The sequence below is a fragment of the Phocoena phocoena genome, chromosome 14 (genome assembly GCF_963924675.1).
Source record: "Phocoena phocoena chromosome 14, mPhoPho1.1, whole genome shotgun sequence".
In the NCBI taxonomy this organism is placed as follows: Eukaryota; Metazoa; Chordata; class Mammalia; order Artiodactyla; family Phocoenidae; genus Phocoena; species Phocoena phocoena.
Window position 1 is genome coordinate 5,631,334 of NC_089232.1, and position 23,806 is coordinate 5,655,139.

The 23,806-nt window shown below is 40.7% G+C and overlaps 1 pseudogene; it reads right to left on the bottom strand.

Annotated features, from left to right (window-relative positions):
- Positions 1–17,186: 17,186 nt before the first annotated feature.
- On the bottom strand, positions 17,187–18,053 carry LOC136134076 (mitochondrial nicotinamide adenine dinucleotide transporter SLC25A51-like; annotated as a pseudogene).
- Positions 18,054–23,806: the final 5,753 nt, after the last annotated feature.

Genomic DNA, 23,806 nt, shown 5'->3' on the forward strand with positions numbered 1-23,806 from the left:
AGAACACCGGGGACCTTTCCCCAAGCAGTGTCTCCCCTAACAGCAAAATTGGGGAAGTTTTAAGCTAAGGTACATGCATATTCACGAAGGGGCTCGAGCAGAGAAGAACTCAAGCGTAGAACTGGGGCAAAGGTCGACAGAGTCCAGGCTTTAGTTGACTGAAGTCAAGAGGGTCAGAAAAGGTCATTATCAGCCTCTCTTACATTCCAGTTGATCCGATGGCTTGGGGGCTCCAGCGTTTAAATTCTGCAAAACAGCTCAAGAAAGAGCTTCAGGCTAATCTTTACCAATGAAACAGAACTTGGAGTCTTTACAACTGAGTTATTATCTTTGCTATTGTTATTTCTCTTGCCTGATAAAAGTCGTTTGTTCTTTTATTCCCTTAAGATCATTATCACTGAGACCTGTTCAAGAGCAAGCATTGTGTCCAGGCTTAGATCACAAAATGGCTTCTCTTGTGTAAAAAGGCTACATCTGGTTCTTTTCCTCCAGGGCCCCCGCCCCACACCCTATCTGCTTACAGTAAGAAGGAAATATTCCACTTTGCCTGAAAGATCTATGTCTTTTTTTTTTTTTTGGCCGCTAGGCTTGTGAGATCTTAGTTCCCTGAACAGGGATCAAACCCATGCCCCCTGCAGTAGAAGCACGGAGTTCTAACCCCTGGACCGCCAGGGAATTCCCATGAAGATCTATGTCTTTAACATAGAGAAGCAGCCTCGATTTCCAAAGCAGAAGCAGGCTCCAGACATAGGGCGTTCTAGAAAAGACTCTGTATTGATATCTTAACTTGTCATTTCCAAGAAACAGGGCCCTGAGTTCACTCGGCAGTTTAGACCCAAAGCTGACCCCTATTTGCCTTGCGGCTATCCAAACATGGCTTCATTAAAATTTTACCTAAACTCCCTTCCCCCACATCACATAATAACCTTATCTCTTTCTTTCTTTGGTGAAATGCCCAGGCTCTGGTGGAATGCAGGCTCCCTTTCCAGGAGCCGATAAACCTGACCTTGCTGGACTTGGCTTGTCCTCATGCCTTTGGCTGAGTGAGCTCGTGAAGCTGAATCTGGCTTCTACACCCCAACAGTGAATTAAATCTCAGAGACAGAGTTTTGGGTGAACTAGAAAAGAATAGCTGTATTGCTTTGCCAGGCAAAGGGGGCCACAGCGGGCTCATGCCCTCAAGACGGTGTCTCCCAACTTGGAGCGGGTCGTGAGGAGTCTTATAGTGTTTAAGGAGCAGGGCGTGGTCAGCTCGTGGACACTCTTCTGATTGGCTGGTGGTGAGGTCATCGGGAGTCGGCATCATCAACCTTCTGGTTCCAACCGGTCTGGGGTCTCCGTGCTTGAGGGCAGCAGTTAACTTCTCCCACCTGGAGGGGGTTTCAGTATCTGCAAAACGGCTCAAAGATATTGTTGTGTGCATCCCTTTCTTTTTTTTATAATTAATCTTTATTGCAGTATAGTTGTTCCACAATGTTGTGTTAGTTTCTACTGTACAACAAAGTGAATCAGCCATACGTATACCTATATCCCCTCTTTTTTGGATTTCCTTCCCATGTAGGTCACCACAGAGCACTAAGTAGAATTCCCTGTGCTATACAGTAGGTTCTCATTAGTTATCTGTTTTATATATAGTATCAATAGTGCATGTATGTCAACCCAGTCTCCCAGTTTCTCCCAACCCCCCTTTTCCGTTAGGTGCATCCCCTGAGGGGGAACCAGGACCCTGCCCCAAGGCTGCGCTATTGTTTCCTGACTGCTCCTCCCTGGTCTCTGCATCCCCTCCTTTCCCTGATTAGCAACTGTTTGAACCTGCCCTTGGAACTCAGGGAAGGTCCTGGAGGCTGAATGAAGCCTATTTCCTGTAATCCAGAAATGGGGGACACGGAAAGGCTATCGTGCCCAGGAGCCCACAGGGCCCTGCTCGGTGTCACTAGGACATCAGCCTCCACAGGCCCAGATGTTTCCACTGCACGATCAGGGTGCCCCCACCCTCCTTCCCAGCCACCAGGGAAGCTGAATTATTATTCAGAGTTGTTTCATGAGCATACACACAGAGCAAAAGAGTAGAATGGATTCGAAGGAGTTATTCACCCAAATTCAGAGACAGGCAAACAAGATCGTCTTTATTCCCCAGCAGAGAATGCAGCCAACTTTCCCTTATAACTGTTACCCAACTCAGATCCGGCTGCTGGCTGCTCAAAAATTCATACCTGAGAGAGGCAAAATTTGGTAGAAACGAAAGTTGCTTTCAATCAGAATGCTGACGAGGTGGTGGACTCAGAGTCCCCCCAAAATCATCTCCCAGGAGTCTGCTCAGCCGTGAAAATTTTAAAGGGAAAAGGGGAAGCCATCTCAGTTAATCATTGAGATAGGGGGTCAGACTCGTAGGCTTGTTGACTTCTTGTGCTTTCTTTAGATGCTGTTGTGTTCACACAATTTGTTCGCGAGATCACTGAAGGGGAAGCTGGGGAAGAGATCTGGTCATCTGTGAATTACTTACTCTTCATTTCTACTTCTTTTATCTACGGAAAGAACCGACAGAGTAGGCGAAGTATTGTGTGATCAAGAGATTTTCTAGGGCAGGAGATGAGTAGAGCGTGCTGGTGCCTGGTTAAAAGTTAGTTTACAATGTAGCTTCGCTAAATTGACAAGAAAAGGGTTTTCCTGCTGAGGGCAGTTTCCGGCAAAGAGCTGCTTACAAATCCCCTCCCTCATCAGATATTATTCCATTGCCATGGAATTAGGGATGAAGGTCTGGCTTCTGTAACTTCTTCATGCTGAGAAAGTGTCGAGGTCTTAGTGTGAAAGATATCAAATGAGTTTGAAGCATCTCTTTTCTGACAGTTTTAGTTGCCCACTTACGTATATGTGTAAAACAAGCGACAATTATTTTGATGCCCACCAAGATACAGATTATTATGAGCAATAGTGTTAATTCCATTGTCTGAAGGCCAGTTCCTGGAATTGTGCTAGCCCTACACTCAGCATTGCTCGAGATGGAGCAGCTTGTGTCGTGGCTGCAGTCTGGTCATCGTGCAGTTGGCTTCTCCCTCTGGTGGCAGTTAGAATAGCTGTAAAAACAACTCAGGAACGTGCAGTAGACGCTGAATCTGTGACTCTATCGTCCTAATCTTTAGCTGTTTGAGCCCACTCTTTTGTGACCCAGGGAGGCCTGGAAGACTTCAGCTTTTCTACAAACAAGAAGCAGGGAACATGGAGGGGCCTTTGTACTTGGGGAGTGGGGGAGGGTTCTGCTTGGTTCCATAACCAGATTTAGTGGTTCTCTCCCTATGAGACAGTGATGGGTAAATGCTTAATATCACTGTCGAAGCTATATTTCAAGGTACTGTTCTATAAGCCATGAGACATTCTGTCTCCAACAATTTATTATCTACTGATTTAATTAGAACTACTCGGTAAGTTTTAGGATGTCCTGCCACGGCGACCAGCAATTTCTGTATAGTCTACTTCGCTGATGTAGATTGTATCTCAGTGTTTTAGTTATCTATTACTGTGTAACAAATTGTCCCAAAACTTAGCAGCTTAACACAATATTTATTATCTCACACAGTTTGAGGCCAGAAATTCTCATGCATGCTAAAATTTTTAGGGAATTTAAATCCAGTTAAAAATAAAGTTGCTACTATTCCTATGTGAATGGAGATATTATCCATTTAAATTAAGTTAATATGAATACAGCCCTGTGAAAGCTTTCACTGCTGTTGTCCTCATTACTGTGTATGTTTTAGTGCATCAGTGTTTTCATGCCCCTCAGGTCTAGAATGCAAATACAATTCATGTTGGGATCCATAACTCATGGGAATTGTTCAGTTCAAAGAAGTAGAGCAAGTTTATAATAACATTAAATTATTTTAGGAAACATATCACTTAACTGCTCGTTATGTGACCAAAGAAACACTAAGTGGGAAATAGAGAGAGAGAAATATACATATACATATATAAAGTGGTGTCATTAATTTAGGATCCTGGAGTAACCTTCTACTTTATACAGTAACTTCTGTTGCAGTGGTTGGTTAATGTAAATCAGCCCCTTTCTTCTGATAGGTTTTCTTTATTAAAAATAGAAAACGTAAAGAGGAAAGACCTTTTAAAGTCTTTTCTAAGACAAATGGTATTCTTACACGTGACGTAAAATTTATCACACGTTCTAGGAACCTGTCAAGATTTTTCAAATACCTCATCAGGACTTAATAATAGATAAGGCAGTGTGTACTGACTGAGGCCAGGGCTTGAGGACAGGCTACGCCACTTACAAGTGTATGACCTTGGATAACCTAAGTTCTCTGACCCTTCATTTTCTCAATAGCAAACTGAGAATAATAACACATAAATGCCATAAGATTGTTTTGAAGATTAAACGAGATGTGTAAGTAAAACCCTCTTAGCACTGTGCCTGGCGTTTCATAACTGTTTTTTAAGTAATAGCTCTAATTATTACAGTCTATCAGGACGTCACAAAGGGAGTGTAGCCATGTACAAATACAGAGCAACTTTATATGTCCATTGGTCAACCTGAAAAGTTAAAAATGCAGTTAACACAAAATAAGTAAGTATAAGAAAAAAGCTCGGTCTTGATCTCTTCTATGTTTCTCTTTCTTTCATTTTTCCACTAGTCTGATATACCTTTGTCTATCTTTTTAGAAAAACTAAAAATATGTTTCAGTCTGTTTCTTGTTTGCACCAGGGAAACTGAATTATTATTTGGGGTCTAGTTTTGTTACCCAAAGTCTTATTCTTTCAGTGAGTTAAGCCCACTCGCATTTATTGATGTAACTGATACGTTTGGTCTCAAATCTGTTGTAATATTTTATAATGATGTGTATTGTGTTTGCTGTGCTTCTTTTTCTACAAGATGTGCATTCTTTACTCTTGTTTATTTAAATATGTTTGGTATTTAGGAAGGTTCATGGTTTTTTTCTGGTGGTCACCTTTGTACTTACGCCTTTTTTTTATTCCTGCAGTGTCTAACCTGCTATTAATTCCATCCAGTGTATTGTTTGTCTATACAATTTCCATTTGTGTCTTTTTTATATCTTCCTTGTCTCTACGGAACAGATTCAGTCTTCTCCTTCTTGGACATATTAAACAGTTATATTAGCTGTTTGCTTTGTCTATTAATTCTATCATCTGGTCATTTGTGGGTCTGTTTCTATTGATTTATTTTTTCCCTTCACTCTGGGTCATGTTTTCCAGCTCCCTTGCATGCTTTGCAATTTTTGATTGAATACCACCAGAATACTGGAATTTTTAGGTGAATATTATATCTTCTTGGGTGTTAGATGTTTTTGTATTCCTATAAATATTATTAAGCTTTGCTCTGGGATGAAGTTATTTAGAAACAGTGTGATTCTTTCAATTTTTTTTTAAGTTGATAACATGGAACAGCCTTTAGTCGAAAGTTAATTACTCCATTACTGAGGTAATGATCTCCTGAGTACTCTGTTCAATGTACCATGAATTAGGAGGGTTTCTACTCTGCTGTTCTCCTCAGAGCCTCCACAGAGGAGTGTACCTGTGCTGACACCTTGATCTTTGAGAACCATGTCAGTCTTCTAACCTCCAGAACTTTAAGACAATAATACGTGATGTTTCAAGCCAGTAAATTTGTGGTAATTTGTTACGGCAGTAATAGGAAACTAATACAAGTACGTATTCATGACAAATTCGCTCCCATGAAAAATTAGTAAAATGTGAAGAATAGGATACAGTTAAAAACAAAACTCAGTTACATGAATGAATTGGACCTTGCTCGATTCAATTAAAGGAGGTGACCTTGGAAGTTTTTCAAAAATAATAATGTTAATTGATTTTTATTCTTTATGTCAGAGACCTAAGCAGTAAAAATGGGGAGAAATGAGAGAAAGTCTGATACAGACCCTCCCTCCCACATACGATAAAAAGAGCTTTTCTTGATAAAAATTGCCATCACTATTAAGGAAATACGGTTTTTGATCAAGCCAAGAAAGTGCTATAGGCACTTCCCTGGTGGCGCAGTGGTTAAGAATCTGCCTGCCAATGCAGGGGACGCGGGTTCGAGCCCTGGTCCGGGAAGATCCCACACGCCGCGGAGCAGCTAAGCCCGTGCGCCACAACTACTAAAGCCCACGTGCCACAACTACTGAGCCCGTGCTCCACAACAAGAGAAGCCACCGCAATGAGAAGCCCGCGCACAGCAACGAAGACCCAACGCAGCCAAACATTCATTAATTAATTATTTTAAAGTGCTATATATTTTGAAACTTGATATCTAAATTAAAGATAAAAATATAAGAAACAAAGGGTATATTCTGCCGATATATAAAAGTTAAAATTTCCAAACAAACTTAGAATGATAGTCGTCATAATTTGACATTAGAAAAATTTTCAACAACATATGAAGAAGAGCAATGCTAATTTCGTTGGACATAACATTATGTTCCTGCGGGGCCTCTAGATGGCTTTACTTCGTAAAAAGAACAATCTTCTATTCGCAGAGACAGGAACTGAAAAATAAAATTAATAAAGAGCAAGCTTCAGAGCTATTTGCATTCATGTCATAATATTTCATTATAACTACCTTAACAAATCCTTGCACAGTTTAGGTTTTTTCCCCAAAATTCCTTTTTAATGATTTCATGCAAGTTTAAAATTGGTAATTTTCTGAGCATGCATAAGAAAGCATCTTGAGACATCTTCGTGTTTTTCTCAATTATTTGCATCCTCTTGAAATAGTTGGGTTAAATGGTCAGTGCAAACAAGTCCTCCACATCATGTTTCATCTATTAAATGATTAAAACTCATGAGCTTCACTGAAAACAAAGCTACCCCAAACCTAAGAACTATGAAATGAGTCTCAGCATAAGGATAAACTGAAGCAGGCAATGCGAAATCTTTTAAACATCCTTGAATCTAGGTGAAAACTTTAGCCAAAGAAGTGTTTCACTGCAAAGAACAGATACTTTAAGAGAAATAAAATTGAAGTAAAATCCACATATCACAGAATTAACCATTTTAAAGTGTGCAATTCCGTGGCATTTAGTACATCCTCAATATTGTGCAACCAAAAAATTATTTTTTAATTTATTTTCACATATCTTTAAGACACAGAATTACTCACCAAGTATTCATACATGATTCCTATAAAGACTCCATCGTTTTAGCTAAAGAGGCCAAAGAGCAAAGAGCTATTAAACAGTGGCAACTCTTTGTCTTTTCTGATGACAACAAAGATATCCAAATCCCTTCAGCTAAACAGTCGACAGAGATCAAAGGGGTTCCTAATGTTACCACTGAGAAAAATGCATGTTCTCTTTACACATGTTAATAAATCAGGAATGCCCAGTGACCTACACGGAGGATAATGTTCCACAGGCTTTTCAAGAGAGAGCAGTCAGAATTTCCAGGGCAAATTTGTTAGTGACATTAGCGATAGTGATTACATACTGATGTTTGTATTTTTTAATACAGTGTAATTTGGTCTTGCAATACTTCAGTCAGTTAGCAACTTCAGATATAAGATCCAAATATCTGGAAAAGCTGACAATAGGGTTTCTTATTCTTCCATTAACTTGAGCGTAAACACTCTTGAATACTTACGGAATCTCACCTGTTGAAGGAGCAGAGTTTCTCTCCTTCTCCTCTCCTAGGATCTCCCATCAGTGCCTCCTGCTGACAGAAGATAACAGGAAGTCATCTAGCAAGAGAGCCCGGGACCCCCAGATCCCACACTCCAAGAGAGTTTGCAGATCCCCAGCCTCGACATGACAGAACCAAGTAGAAGAGAGACATTGTGGATTTAAGAAACAATTGGTCGGTAATTGGCCTAGTTCACCCCTTCCACTACTCAGCATCTACACCCTTCAGTACACATTTAAACATCTATTCACCAACAACAAACCTCATGCGTCGCCCTTACAAGATGCAAACTCACTTTGTACAAACAAAGATACAGTCTCTCCCTGAAAAGAGGAGATTTAAAGTCCCATCAGCCACTGTATCCCACTCTGGGTGATATTAATTCCTGCCTGGATGTTCTGTAACCAAAGACCAAATTATAACGTTAATGGCCGCCAGTACTCCTCATATAACACAACAGAGGAAAGGAAGAGGGAAATTTGGGGCTAATGCAGGTGAACAAATGAGCAGCAAGCAGGGAAGAAAAGATAGTAACTTCTGTAGCTCCTGTTATATCACAGGTCACAAAGCCACAGGTGATATCCATAACTGCCTGACTCCTCTATCCATCTCATGTTTCTTTTCACCTCAGTTAGCAGTTCAGGTGAGGTTCATTCCCAGAGGAGCGAATGAAACCTTCTATCCTGGAAACCATTAACTATTGTCCATGAACCAATGTAGACCACCTCTTTGGCCATCGCTCCATCCAGGTGGATCTGCCCAGGACTTTCCTCGCCTGTTGTCCTTCGGACACCCTCCTGGTTGAAGCCATAGTGCTGCAGCTGTCCCCTTCAGCTAAGCCCAAGCTTGTTTGTGCCTTTCCGCAGTGAACTGGTCCTAGAAAAGTCCCCATTAACGCTGAGTGATGTGGGCAGTAACATACCATCTTGGAACCCTTAGAGCCTTTCTTATTTAAGTACGGGGTCAAGAAAATGATGTCCGGGCTTCCCTGGTGGCACAGTGGTTAAGAATCCGCCTGCCAATGCAGGGGACACGGGTTCGAGCCCTAGTCCGGGAAGATCCCGCATGCCGTGGAGTAACTAAGCCCATGCGCCACATCTACTGAGCCTGTGCTCTAGAGCCCGTGAGCCAAAACTACTGAAGTCCACGCATCTAGAGCCCGTGCTCCGCAACAAGAGAATCCACCGCAGTGAGAGTCCCGCGCACCGCAACGAAGAGTAGCCCCCGCTCACCACAACTAGAGAAAGCCCGCACGCAGCAACAAAGACCCAACTCAGCCATAAATACATTAATTAATTAATATTTTAAAAATGATGTCCGATTGTCATCTAAGTACTTGCACCGTTGGGCCCAGTTATTGGTGCTACTTGAAAGAAGAAAAAGTGAAAGAAGAAAGATTCAGAAGTCATATCTTCACAGCAGCTGAAAAAAAAAAGGAACTAATTCAAGAATTTCCTTAAAACACTAGAGCTTACCCGAGAAGTAATGAGAGCCCAAATGAACTTCAAGAGGGCGAGACCATAGAATTCGATTTGGAGAAAATTGGTCTCTCTCCCCTTTCTATTCATTCATGGATTTTTTATTTCACTTGTTTATTCATCTGCTCTAACACTTATGGATCATATACTTTATGCCAAGCCCAGAGTGGATACAACAGTGAATAAAATAAAGCCCGTGCCCCAACGGGGCCTCTATCATAGAGGCTGGTTGCTGTGAGGATTAAATGAGTTAATACAAATAAAGTGTGTAGAATAGGACCTGGCACATAGTGAACACAGCGGAAATGTTTGCTATTCTTACATTCTATTTTCTACCCACAATTTCACACAGAAAGAGAGAAAATTTGAGAGTGGGGAAGGAGGCTTAAGGTCAGGCAATTCAACATCTTTGTATGGTCAGGCAACCCAGGATGGCTGTTCTCTTGCTCTCCGTCCATCCCCTGCTCGACCAGTCCCTGCTTCGCCTACACCCGACTCACATGACTATCCAATCCTCTTAATTACAGGACTTAATCAGTAACTGCCTACAAGCTTGCCCCCCGCCCCAGCCGCTGGTTCCCCTGGAAACTAATAAGCCAACCTGATGTCAATTCCCCCTATAACTGGTAGCCTCCAGTCCCCACCCCCCATCCCCCTGGGACTGCAGACTGCTGCGTTTCCTGCCTGTGGTCCACAGTACATGGTGGGGTGTCTCCAGGACCTTGCTTCAGACTTGTAAGATCCCCTATCTAATGAACCATTGATGTCTCTGTTGCTGTCTCTGTCGCTCTCCAGGCTTTCTTGAGTCTTTTTTTTAAAATAAATTTATTTATTTTATTTATTTTACTTATTTATTTTTGGCTGCGTTGGGTCTCCATTGCTGCGTGCAGGCTTTCTCTAGTTGCGGCGAGCGGGGGCTACTCTTCATTGAGGTGCGAGGACTTCTCATTGCGGTGGCTTCTCTTGTTGCAGGGCATGGGCTCTAGGCGCACGGGCTTCAGCAGTTGTGACTCGCGGGCTCTACAGCACAGGCTCATTAGTTGTGGCACACAAGCTTAGTTGCTCCGCGGCATGTGGGTGAGATCTTCCCGGACCAGGGCTCGAACCCGTGTCCCCTACATTGGCAGGTAGATTCTTAACCACTGCACCACCAGGGAAGCCCTCTTTCTTCAGTCTTGAGGCTGGGCAATTACAGGGCTTGCAGGCCTATAGGGGGCAGCCCAACAATTGGCAAGCCAGCTAGGAGACCGAGGAAACTCCCATGAGCACCAAGACATCGGGAAATAAGGGATGGGAATGGGAAGTTGCGGGGGGAATCATGGGTGGCCATCCATTAATATGTGGGCCCCAATGGCGGCTGTTCTTGATGCATGGAGGCCACCAGGAGAGTACAGAGAACTCATAGACACCCCTAAGTGTGTTGTGGAGCTGTTGGCTGCCATTATAGTGAAAAAAGAAGCTAGACAATAAGGTAGTAGCTGCAGCTGTGGGCTGGCTGTTGCCTTTTATATTAAGGAAGGACTTAGGGACTTCCCTGGTGGCGCAGCGGTTAAGAATCCGGCTGCCAATTCAGGGCACACGAGTTCGAGCCCTGGTCCGGGAAGATCCCACATGCCGCGGAGCAGCTAAGCCCGCGCGCCACAACTACTGAGCCTGTGCGCTAGAGCCCGTGAGCCCGTGCTCCGCAACAAGAGAAGCCACCGCAATGAAAAGCCCTCGCACCGCAATGGAGAGTAGCCCCCGCTCGCCACAACTAGAGAAAGCCCACGCAGCGACATAGACCCAACGCAGCCAAAAGTAAATAAATAAATTTAAAAAAAAAAAAAAAAAAAAAAAAGAAAGGACTTAATATATACTAAGTATATATATTTACTTAATATATCCCCAAATGACATCCAGGATGAGAAAAAGATGACAACAGTGGCAAGCAACTGACCCAAAAACCCAGACCAGACCTGTAAGACCCATCCTACTAATTTAATTGAACTGTTTCTTGCTATCAATATTACTTCTAACTGTACTGTTGCCCCCAATGTTCAGGATACAAAGAGAATTCTCTAGTGAACTTGTGGCCGAGAATAACTGCTGTATAACAGTGCTCGCTTTAAGTCCACTGCTAAAAGCACGTGTACAATATTTGTGTAACAATTTGGTATAATTGATAAAATGTATAGCCTCTAACATGTTTCTCCATTGACATACCTCTGAGCTTGTCTGATTAGTTTTCTCCCATTGTGGATAATTAGGCAAACATATATACATACATACAGCCTAACAATCTCCATGTTACAGACTTGGAAAATAGAGGCACAGAGGAGGCCCTCCCGGATCCCACAGGGTATAAGTGGTGGCACCCAAATCACAACCTGAGACCACGATGAGCACCCCTAGGAGTGATTTGAGAGATCCCAGCACAACATTACTGAGTCAGACAACCGAATATAGGTGCCAACTCCATCACTCCCTAATTACACAACCCTGAGCAGACTCTGTTTACCCATAAGGAAGAAGAGGAAGATCTTGAGAAGTTCCACTGAGACACCAAACGTGACAGTGCTTTTATTTTATTTATTTATTTTTTTAAGGAAGCCAAGTGTTTTATTTTTACTTTTTTAATGTATTTCTTTATTTTTGTCTGTGTTGGGTCTTTGTTGCTGTGCACGGGCTTTGTCTAGTTGCAGAGAGCGTCGGCTACTCTTTGTTGAGGTGCACGGGCTTCTCATTGCGGGGGCTTCTCTTGTTGCGGAGCACGGGCTCTAGGTACACCGGCTTCAGTAGTTGTGACAAGCGGGCTCAGTAGTTGTGGCTCACGGGCTCTAGAGCACAGGCTCAGTAGTTGTGGCACACGGGTTTAGTTGCTCCATGGCATGTAGGATCTTCCCGGACCAGGGCTCAAACCTTTGTCCCCTGCATTGGCAGGCAGATTCTTCTTTTTTTTTTTACATCTTTATGGGAGTATAATTGCTTTACAATGGTGTTTTAGTTTCTGCTTTATAACAAAGTGAATCAGTTATACATATACATATGTTCCCATATCTCTTCCCTCTTGTATCTCCCTCCCTCCCAGCCTCCCTATCCCACCGCTCTAGGTGGTCACAAAGCACCGAGCTGATCTCCCTGTGCTATGCGGCTGCTTCCCACTAGCTATCTATTTTACGTTTGGTAGTGTATATATGTCCATGCCACTCTCTCGCTTTGTCACAGCTTACCCTTCCCCCTCCCCATATCCTCAAGTCCATTCTCTAGTAGGTCTGTGTCTTTATTCCTGTCCTACCCCTAGGTTCTTCATGACATTTTTTTCCTTAAATTCCATATATATGTGTTAGCATACGATATTTGTCTTTCTCTTTCTGACTTACTTCACTCTGTATGACAGACTCTAGGTCCATCCACCTCATTACAAATAGCTCAATTTTGTTTCTTTTTATGGCTGAGTAATATTCCACTGTATATATATGTGCCACATCTTCTTTATCCATTCATCTGATGATGGACACTTAGGTTGTTTCCATCTCTGGGCTATTGTCAATAGATCTGCAATGAACATTTTGGTACATGACTCTTTCAGAATTATGGTTTTCTCAGGGTATATATGCCCAGTAGTGGGATTGCTGGGTCATATGGTAGTTCTATCTGTAGTTTTTTAAGGAACCTTCATACTGTTCTCTATATTGGCTGTACCAATTCACATTCCCATCAGCAGTGCAAGAATGTTCCCTTTTCTCCACACCCTCTCCAGCATTTATTGTTTCTAGATTTTTTGATGATGGCCATTCTGACTGGTGTGAGATGATATCTCATTGTAGTTTTGATTTGCATTTCTCCTATAATTAATGATGTTGAGCATTCTTTCATGTGTTTGTTGGCAATCTGTATATCTTCTTTGGAGAAATGTCTATTTAGGTCTTCTGTCCATTTTTGGGTTGGGTTGTTTGTTTTTTTGTTATTGAGCTGCATGAGCTGCTTGTAAATTTTGGAGATTAATCCTTTGTCAGTTGCAAATATTTTCTCCCATTCTGAGGGTTGTCTTTTGGTTTTGTTTATGGTTTCCTTTGCTGTGCAAAAGCTTTGATGTTTCACTAGGTCCCATTTGTTTATTTTTGTTTTTATTTCCATTTCTCTAGGAGGTGGGTCAGAAAGGATCTTTCTGTGATTTATGTCATAGAGTGTTCTGCCTATGTTTTCCTCTAAGAGTTTGATAGTTTCTGGCCTTACATTTAGGTCTTTAATCCATTTTGAGCTTATTTTTGTGTATGGTGTTAGGGAGTGATCTAATCTCATACTTTTACATGTAGCTGTCCAGTTTTCCCAGCACCACTTATTGAAGAGGCTGTCCTTTCTCCACTGTACATTCCTGCCTCCTTTATCAAAGATAAGGTGACCATATGTGCATGGCTTTATCTCTGGGCTTTCTATCCTGTTCCATTGATCTATATTTCTGTTTTTGTGCCAGTACCATACTGTCTTGATTACTGTAGCTTTGTAGTATAGTCTGTGGTCAGGAAGCCTAATTCCTCCAGCTCCGTTTTTCATTCTCAAGATTGCTTTGGCTATTCGGGGTCTTTTGTGTTTCCATACAAATTGTGAAATTTTTTGTTCTAGTTCTGTGAAAAATGCCAGTGGTAGTTTGATAGGGATTGCACTGAATCTGTAGATTGCTTTGGGTAGTAGAGTCATTTTCACAATGTTGATTCTTCCAATCTTAAGAACATGGTATATCTCCCCATCTATTTGTATCATCTTTAAATTCTTTCATCAGTGTCTTATAATTTTCTGCATACAGGTCTTTTGTCTCCTTAGGTAGGTTTATTCCTAGATATTTTATTCTTTTTGTTGCAATGGTAAATGGGAGTGTTTTCTTGATTTCACTTTCAGATTTTTCATCATTAGTGTATAGGAATGCCAGAGATTTCTGTGCATTAATTTTGTATCCTGCTACTTTACCAAATTCATTGATTAGCTCTAGTAGTTTTCTGGTAGCATCTTTAGGATTCTCTATGTATAGTATCATGTCATCTGCAAACAGTGACAGCTTTACTTCTACTTTTCCGATTTGGATTCCTTTTATTTCTTTTTCTTCTCTGATTGCTGTGGCTAAAACTTCCAAAACTACGTTGAATAAGAGTGGTGAGAGTGGGCAAACTTGTCTTGTTCCTAATCTTAGTGGAAATGCTTTCAGTTTTTCACCATTGAGGACGGTGTTGGCTGTGGGTTTGTCATATATGGCCTTTATTATGTTGAGGAAAGTTCCCTCTATGGGCAGGCAGATTCTTAACCACTGTGCCACCAGGGAAGTCCGACTGTGCTTTTAAAGAGAATGGTGTGCTCCACTTGTGAGGGGATAAACTTCAGTGTTTCCTTGCCGCCCTTTCTGATTTTGTCTTTAAGGGAATCTCCTGAAAGATAGAATACAGTGGCATCAATGGAAACCACTTCTGCTTAACTTAAACAAAGGAAAGAGTTGGTAAGCTTCAGGGGTGGCCACAGACTTGGAAGGAAGTCAAAGCAGCTGGCTTCTGAAGGATGGACGCAGAGCAGCTGGAAGTCTGGTGCAGGTGCCAAGGGAAGGTCTCTTCGGAGTCCTGGCCTCTGAACAAATGTTCTCCAACCCTTTCCAGCTTTGTGCTCTTCCAATTCAGGTTCTGGGAGAGAGCCCCCTTTTGGACTAAGTTGAATTCCTCACCAACCCTTGAGTGAGAGAGAGGAAGCATCTCCAGTGACATTCCAATCAAGACTGTGTCCAGAATAAAAGGCTAGTTCCACAAAAAAGTCGTGGTGCTCCTGGCAGAAGAACAGGAGGTGGGCCCTGGGCAGGCATACCCGACAGATGTCCACTACACTTGGCTCAGTGGCCTAGTCAGGGATATGCCCCCCAAATCAAATCTTAATTCGCTGAGACAGTCCCTTTGTCTCCTCATCGGTTAAATGACGAAGAGGAAACCTGCATGTCATGGTTAATTTAATGCGTCAACTTGATTGGGTTAAAAGGTGACTAGACAGCTAGGTAAGCATTGTTTCTGAGTGTTTGTGACAGTGTTTCCAGAAGAGGTTAGCGTTTGAATTCATAGACTGAGTAAAGAAGAGCGCCCTCGCCGATGCAAGTGGGCATCGTGCAAGCCACTGGAGGTCTGAATAGGACAAAAAGGGGGAAGGGGTGAAATTTCTCTCTTTCCTTGAGCTGGGACATTCCTCTTCCCCTGCCTCTGAACATTGGTGTTTGTGGTTCTCATGGTCTTTGGACTCAGACCACAATTTATACCATCAGCCTCCCAATTCTCAAGCTTTTATTTTTTTGTGGTACGCGGGCCTCTCACTGTTGTGGCCTCTCCCGTTGCGGAGCACAGGCTCCGGACGCGCAAGCTCAGCGGCCATGGCTCACGGGCCCAGCCGCTCTGCGGCATGTGGGATCCTCCCGGACCGGGGCACGAACCCGCGTCCCCTGCATCGGCAGGCGGACTCCCAACCACTGCGCCACCAGGGAAGCCCTTCGTATGTTTTATTAGTTATTCAATTGGTGTATGAGTCACTTTGCCTTATTTATCTGGCAAAAAGTATGTTAAAATCTGATTCCTTTGACAAGTAAGGTTTTGTCTGTTAGGTAAGGGATAAGTAGGCTATCCACCTATCACCAACTTCTAGAATTTAAAATTAACCCATGAAATATCTTTATTTAGGTCTTATCCTCTCAAACTTACTATTTAAATGGTAAAATGGTAAAATTGGATTCCCAAAATGTAAAGATCCTAATAGAAGTCTCTATTTCTAAGAGTAAAATAAAAAAGACAGCTTAACACTGTGGGGTGAAAGCTATCCTGAGGTTTCTTTTTTTTTCCCCTTCCCTGGAACACTTAGAAACCAGAAAAAAAAAATCTGAGGTCCAAAATAAAATTTTATGGAAGCATTTCTGTTGTTGTTTTTAATGAGAGTTTCAAGAGAACAGGATATTTGACTATGGCAAACTACTACTCAAAGGAAAGAAAACCAAAACTCCAAAGCTCTTCACTAAATTGGCAACAACAATTCAAAGAACCTAAGCTAAACAGAATTGTATCTCTAATGCAATTACAAGTTTCCCGGCATTCCTGTGGAAACTTTCGTAAGCCCAAGTGGCATAGAGTGAAGAAGCAATTACCTTTTTTTGTAAAAGCACAAATCATTCTATTTCTTTCGGTTAGTGAAAACAGGTACTAATATAGGTCTTTTGTAAAAGCGAAGTGGCATAAAGAAAAGAGGGCTGATACCTGTAACATGAAACTTCTTAATGGGATGAAACACCATTAACAAAATTTAAGTCTGCACATCTTTTGGCAATGAAATAAGTGAAATTAATATAAAAATATTTTGGAAAGGTTTAAGGTCACATTGAGAACTACAGAGAAAACTTTCATCCTAGAAAGCAAAATGGGAGATGTCATTAGTTACTTTAGTCTACCACGTCTAAAGAGATATAATTCGGATAATGACCATCCCAACAGGTACTTAGTTTCAAAACGAATACAAGCAATTTATCATGAAAAACCTACACGTAATAAGCTGTTTTTCTTCTCTGTTCTGCTCCTTTGTCCTACCATGTATAAGTTAACAAAAACTACCCTTTGCAACTCCTCCTAAAAGCAGAGAAGCAAGAAATGGAGTAATAGAAGTAAGCCTGAGAATTCATGGAACCCTAAGAGCCTTTTCTCTGCCTGGTCATGGCCACTTACATTTCAATATGGAAGAGTTGGAAAAATAGAATCATATTTTGGCTGTTAGTTTCCTTGTCAAAAGCTGTCAGATAGACAGCTATTAACCAGGCAATTAGCCTAAAGTTCTCAGATAATGATTAAAACAAATAGAAACAGACCCCCCTTGTTTTGTCAAACAAAACAAAACAAAAACCAAAACACCTTACATTTTCCTACTGAAATCTTTTATTCTGAATTTGTTGCTGCTTAAAGAAAACAGCTTTGCCCATAATTCATTGTGCCCTGGATTTATGACACCAATTTGTATGTGGCCGATTAGAAACAAGGCCAAACTGCATTCTTCTTAGATCTATTCAGTTGATAAAGGGCACTTAACTGATTTCTTTCATATAATCTTTAACAAGAACTCATAAGTCGCATTAATTATGCCCCAAGAGATGGGGGACCGATGGTAATTCAGATGGGCACCTCTGAAAAGGTTTGTCAGTTTCCTGTCCCATTGTAGCCATATTTTTTGTAAAACCTTAGGGAAAGACTGAAAATCCCCACCAATCTGAGATTGCATGCGAGTTTTTGCAACATTAACTGGAAAAAACAAGATTCCCAACATGGCACCCAACAGGCCTCTGCAGATAAAATCATTGACCAAAGGAGCACCATGAGTCGTTGCTGTAGGCAGGTGCTCCTTGATGGGACATCGAAGTCCAAAAAAAAAGGACATTGCTCAATCCTTTACGGAAAAGAACGGGCACCAAGCCTCGATAATACTAATTCCATGGCATTTCAGTGCCTTGAAAGCCTGATTAGTGTTTGTAAATTTGTCATGATGCTTGTGGGCTCAAAGCAATGTTTGAACGCTTTCCAATGGACTGAAAATTGCTTCTGTTGTCCCTGCAAGTACTGCAGCCAAGGTTGTAAACTCTGGGGTACTGATATGCTTACGGAGAAGGCAAGATAGATCCTCATACAGACCAGCCAGTGTAGTCGTTTTCTGCATTAATGGGGGAAGGATTCCACCATACAAGTTTCGAAATCCATCCCTCCTCAACTGAAGTACTGAATCCCAGATTTTGATTCCATACAGCCGTTGCCGAAAGAACTGAATGGGAAATGTGACTGCTATATTGTTGAGAGCTGCACGGCTGCCACACAAGTAATGCTTCATTTCGCTAACATTTGCAATATGAGGTGATGTATCTTGCTTTGAAGATGTTAGGATTTGTGACCTCTTTTCATGAGCTTCTGAATCCATCGTGTTGATTAAGATCTTCTTCAGGAAGGATTTTTTTTTAACCTGAAACACCATGATAACTTTCTCAATTTCTTTCATTGTTACTGGTCTGTTAGGTTCTCTCTTCTGGAGTCAACTTTGATAACTGGATTTCCCATCACCGTGGGCGCCCGTCTCCACGGCCGGTACCTGCCTGCCCGCAGGTTGGCGAGCCTGCAAGCCCGCGAGCCAGAGCCGGCGCAGGCGCAGACCTTGACCAACCCCAGAGCTCAGGGCGGAGCGTGACGCGCTCAATGCCTCCGTGCCCCCTCTCCCTAAACCCGTGGAGAGTCAGGTGACACCGGCCAACTCCTGGCAGCGGTTCGGCGCCACAGGGCAGGTGTAGGGTCACCCATTACACCTGTTGTCAGGCTCTAGGGTTCTGCTTGCTTGATATTACACACTTCTAATCGAAGAGAGCTCTAAATTCTATATTTTCCCCCTGTGTGGTACGTTGGCAACTTACTATCACTGGTAACTTATTTTTTTCTTGAAAAATAAACGTTTGTTGCTGTACAATATTGTGTAAGTTAACAGTGTACAATCTAGTGATTCGCAATTTTTAAAGATTTTACTCTATTTTAGTTCTAAAATATTGGCTGTATTCTACACGTTGAACAATATATCCATATAGCTTGTTTTATACCTAATAATCTGTACCTCTTAATCCCCTACCCCTATATTGCTCCTCTCCCCTTCCCTCTACCCACTGATAACCACTAGTTTGTTCTACATATCTGTGAGTTTGCTTCTTTTTTGTTATATTCATTAGTTTGTTGTATTTTTTAGATTCCATATATAAGTGATATCATACACTATTTGTCTTTCTCTGTCTAATTTCACTTAGCATACTGCCCTGCAAGTCCATCCATGCTGCAAATGGCAAAATTTCATTCATTTTTATGGCTGAGTAGTATTCTATTGTATTTGTACTTTATGATGATAGCCATTCTGACAGGTGTGAGCTGTTATCTCATTATGGTTTTGATTTGCATTTCCATGATGATTGATGGTGTTGAGCATCTTTTCATGTGCCTGTGGGCCATCTGCATTTCCTCCTTGGAAAACTGTCTATTCATTTCTTCTGCCCATTTTTTATTTGGGTTGTTTGTTTTTTGGATATTATGTTGTATGTGCTGTTTTTATATGTTGGATAGTAATCCCTTATTGGTCATATCATTTGCAAATATTTTCTCCCATCAGTAGGTTTTCTTTTCATTTTGCAGATGGTTTCCTTTGCTGTGCAAAAGCTTTCAAGTTTAGTTAGGTCCCATTTGTTTATTTTTGCTTTTATTTCCTTTGCTTTAGGAGACAGATCCAAAAACATATTGCTGTGATTTACATCAGAGAGTGTTCTATGTTTTCTTCTAGGAGTTTTATAGTATCCGGTCTTACATATAAGTCTTTAATCCATTTTGAGTTTATTTTTGTATATGGTGTTAGACAGTGTTCTAAGTTCATTCTTTTGCATGTAGCTGTCCAGCTTTCCCAGCACCAATTACTGAAGAGACTGTCTTTTCTCCATTGTGCATTCTTGCCTCCTTTGTCATAGATTAATTGACCATAAGTGTGTGGGTTTATTTCTGGGCTCTCTATCCTGCTCCATTGATCTATATGTCTGTTTTTGTGCTGGTACCATACTCTTTTGATGCCTGTAGCTTTGTAGTATAGTCCAAAGTCAGGGAGCGTGATTCCTCCAGCTCTGTTCTTCTTTTTCAATACTGTTTTGGCTATTTGGGGTCTTTTGTGTTTGCATACAAATTTTTAAATTATTTGTTCTAGCTCTGTGAAAAATGCCATTGGTATTCTGATAGGAATTGCACTGAATCTGTAGATTGCCTTGGATAGTATGGTCATTTTAACAATATTGATTCTTCCAATCCAAGAACATGGTATATCTTTCCATCTGTTTGTGTCATCTTCAGTTTCTTTCATCAGTGTCTTACAGCTTTCTGAGTACAGGTATTTTGCCTCCATAGGTAGGTTTACTCCTAGGTATTTTATTCTTTGTGATGTGTTGGTAAATGGAATTGTTTCATTAATTTCTCTTCCTGATAGTTCATTGTTAGTGTATAGAAATGCGAGAGAGTTCTGTGTATTAATTTTGTCTCCTGCAAAATTTTACAAAATTCATTGAGGAGCTCTAGTAGTTTTCTGGTGGCATCTTTAGGATTTTCTATGTATAGTGTCATGTCATCTGCAAACAGTGACAGTTGTACTTCTTCCTTTCCAATTTGGATTCTTTTTATTTATTTTTCTTGTCTGATTGCTGTGGCTAGGACTTCCAAAACTATGTTGAATAAGAGTGGTGAGAGTGGGCATCCTTGTCTTGTTCCTGATCTTAGAGGTAATGCTTTCAGCTTTTCACTGTTGAATATTGTATTAGCTATGGGCCATATATAGCCTTTATTATGTATTTTCCCTCTATGCCCACTTTCTGGAGAGTTTTTATCATAAATGGATATTGAATTTATCAAAAGCTTTTTCTGCATCTATTGAGATGATCATATAGTTTTTATTCAATTTGTTAATGTGGTATACCACACTGATTGATTTACAGATATTGAAAGATCCTTGCATCCCTGGGATAAATTGCACTTGATCAGGGTTTATGATCCTTTAAATACAGTGTTGAATTGTATTCAATTTGTTAGTATTTTGTTGAGGATTTTTGCATCTATGTTCATCAGTTATATAGGCCTATAATTTTCTTTTTTTTGTAATAGCTTTGTCTGGTTTTGGTATCAGGGTGGTGCGGGCCTCATACAATGAGTTTGGACTTTCCTTTCTCTGCAGTTTTTTGGAATACTTTGAGAAGGATAAGCATTAACTCTTCTCTAAACATTTAGTAGAATTCACCTGTGAAGCCATCTGGTCCTGGACTTATGTTTGTTAGGAGTTTTTAAATTACTGATTCAATTTCATACTGGTAATTGGTCTGTTCATATTTTCTATTTCTTCCCGGTTCAATCCTGGGAGACTGTACATTTCTAAGAACTTTTCCATTTCTTCTAGGTTGTCCATTTTATTGGTATACGGTTGTTCATAGTAGTCTCTTATGATCCTTTGTATTTCTGCGGTGTTGGCTGTAACTTCTTTTTCATTTCTGATTTTATTGATGTAGGCCCTCTCCCTTTTTTTCTTGATGAGTCTAGCTAAAGGTTTATCAATCTTGTTTATCTGTTCAAAGAACCAGCTTTTAGTTTCATTGATCTTTTCTATTTGTTTAGTCTCTATCTCATTTACTTCTGCTCTGATCTTTATGATTTATCTCATTCTACTAACTTTGGGTTTTGCTTGTTCTTTCTCTGTTCACTCTAAGTGTAAGGTTAGGTTGTTTATTTGAGACTTTTCTTGTGTTCCTGAGGTAAGCTTGTATTGCTATAAACTTCCCTCCTAGAACTGCTTTTACTGCATCCCATAGGTTTTGGATCATTGTGTTTTTGTTTTCATTTGCCTCTAGGTATTATTTGATTTCCTCTTTTATTTCTTCAGTGATCCATTGGTTGTATAGTAGCATATTGTTTAGCCTCCACGTTTGTGTTTTTCACAGGTTTTTTGTTTGGTTGGTTTTTGGTTTTGGGTAGTTGATTTCTAGTCTCAGTGTTGTGGTCAAAGAAGATGTTTGATATAATTTCAACTCTCCAAAATTTACCAAGGCTTGTCTCGTGACCTAGCATGTGATCTATCCTGGAGAATGTTACATGTGCACTTGAAAAGAATATGTATTCTGCTGCTTTTGGATGGAATGCTCTATATATATCAATTGAGTTCGTCTGGTCTAATGTGCCATTTAAGGCCAATGTTTTCTTATTTCTGTATGATCTGTCAACTGGTGTAAATGGGGTGTTAAAGTCCCCCACTATTACTGTGTTACTGTCATTGCCTTATGTATTTAGGTGCTCCTGTGTTGGGTGCATATATATTTACAATTATTATATCTTCTTGGATTGATCGTTATGCAGTGTCCTTCTTGTTACAGTCTTTATTTTAAAGTCTATTTTGTCTGAAATAAGTATTGTTATTCTGGCTTTCTTTTGACTTCCATTTGCATGGAATATCTTTTTCCATACCCTCACTTTCTGTCTGTGTGTGTCTCTAGATCTGAAGTGAATCTCTTCTAGGCAGCATGTATACGGGTCTTGTTTTTGTATCCATTCAGCCACTCTATGTCTTTTGGTTGTAGCATTTAGTCTATTTACATTTACCGTAATTATTGATATGTATGTTGTTATTGCCATTTTGTTAATCGTTTTGGATTTGTTTTTGTAGGTCTTTTTTTCTTTCTTCTTTTGTTCTCTTGTGATTTGATGACTATCTTTAGTGTTATGTTTGGATTGCTTTTTCTTTTTTATGTGTATATTGAGTATAGATTTTTGGTTTGCAGTTACCATGAGGTTTTTATATAGCAGTCTATATATAATATATACATGATTATTTTAAGTTGCTGATTTCTTAAGTTCAAATGCACTTTAAAAACCCTTCATTTTTACTCTCCTCCCTTCACAATTACTGTTTTTTGTGTGTGTGTGTGTGTTTCGTTTGTTTGCTTTTTGGGTTTTTTTTTGTGTGTGTGGTACACGGGCCTCTCACTGTTGTGGCCTCTTCCGTTGCAGAGCACAGGCTCCGGACGCGCAGGCTCAGCGGCCATGGCTCACGGGCCCAGCCGCTCTGTGGCATGGGGGATCTTCCGGGACTGGGGCACGAACCCATGTCCCCTGCATTGGCAGGCGGACTCTCAACCACTGAGCTACCAGGGAAGCCCCACAATTACTGTTTTTGATATCACATTTTACATTTAATTGTTTTGTGTATCCCTTAACTGCTTATTGTGGATATAGGTGATTTTACTTTTGTCTTTTAACCTCCCTATTAGTTTTGTGTGTGGATGATTTCCTCCCTTTATAGTATGTTTGCTTTTTCTGGTGAGCTTTTTCATTTCATAATTTTCTTATTTCTATTTCTGGCCTTTTCTTTTTTACGTAGAGAAGTTCCTTTAACATTTGTTGTAAAGCTAGTTTCATGGTGCTGAACTCTTTTAGTTTTGCTTTACTGTAAAGCTTTTCATCACTCCATCAAATCTGAAGGAGAGCCTTGCTGGGTAGAGTATTCTTGATTGTAGGTTTTTCCCTTTCATCACTTTAAAAATAGTGTGCCACTCCCTTCTGGCCTGCAGAGTTTCTGCTGAAAAATAAGCTGACAGACTTATGGGAGTTCCCTTATATGTTATTTGTTGTTTTTCTCCTGCTACTTTTAATATTCTCTCTTTATCTTTAATTTTTGTCATTTTAATTACAATGTGTCTTGGTGTGTTCCTCTTTAAGTTAATCCTGTATGGGATTCTCTGTGCTTTCTGGACTTGGGTAACTGTTTCCTTTCCCAGGTTAGGAAGGTTTTCAGCTATTATGTCTTAAAATGTGTTCTCAGCCCCTTTCTCTCCCTCTCCTCCTTCTGGGACCCCTAAAATGTGAATATTGGTGTGCTTGATGTTGTCCCAGAGGTTTCTTAAACTGTCCTCCTTTCTTTTTGTTCTTTTTTCTTTTTTCTGTTCATCAGCAGTGATTTCTACTACTCTGTCTTGAGCTCACTGATCTGTTCTTCTGTATCATTTAGTCTACTGTTGATTCCTTTTAGTGTATTTTTCATTTCAGTTATTGTATTCTACATCTCTGTTTGGTTGTTCTTTATATTTTCTAAGCTTTTGTTTAAAACTTCTAACTTCTGGGCTTCCCTGG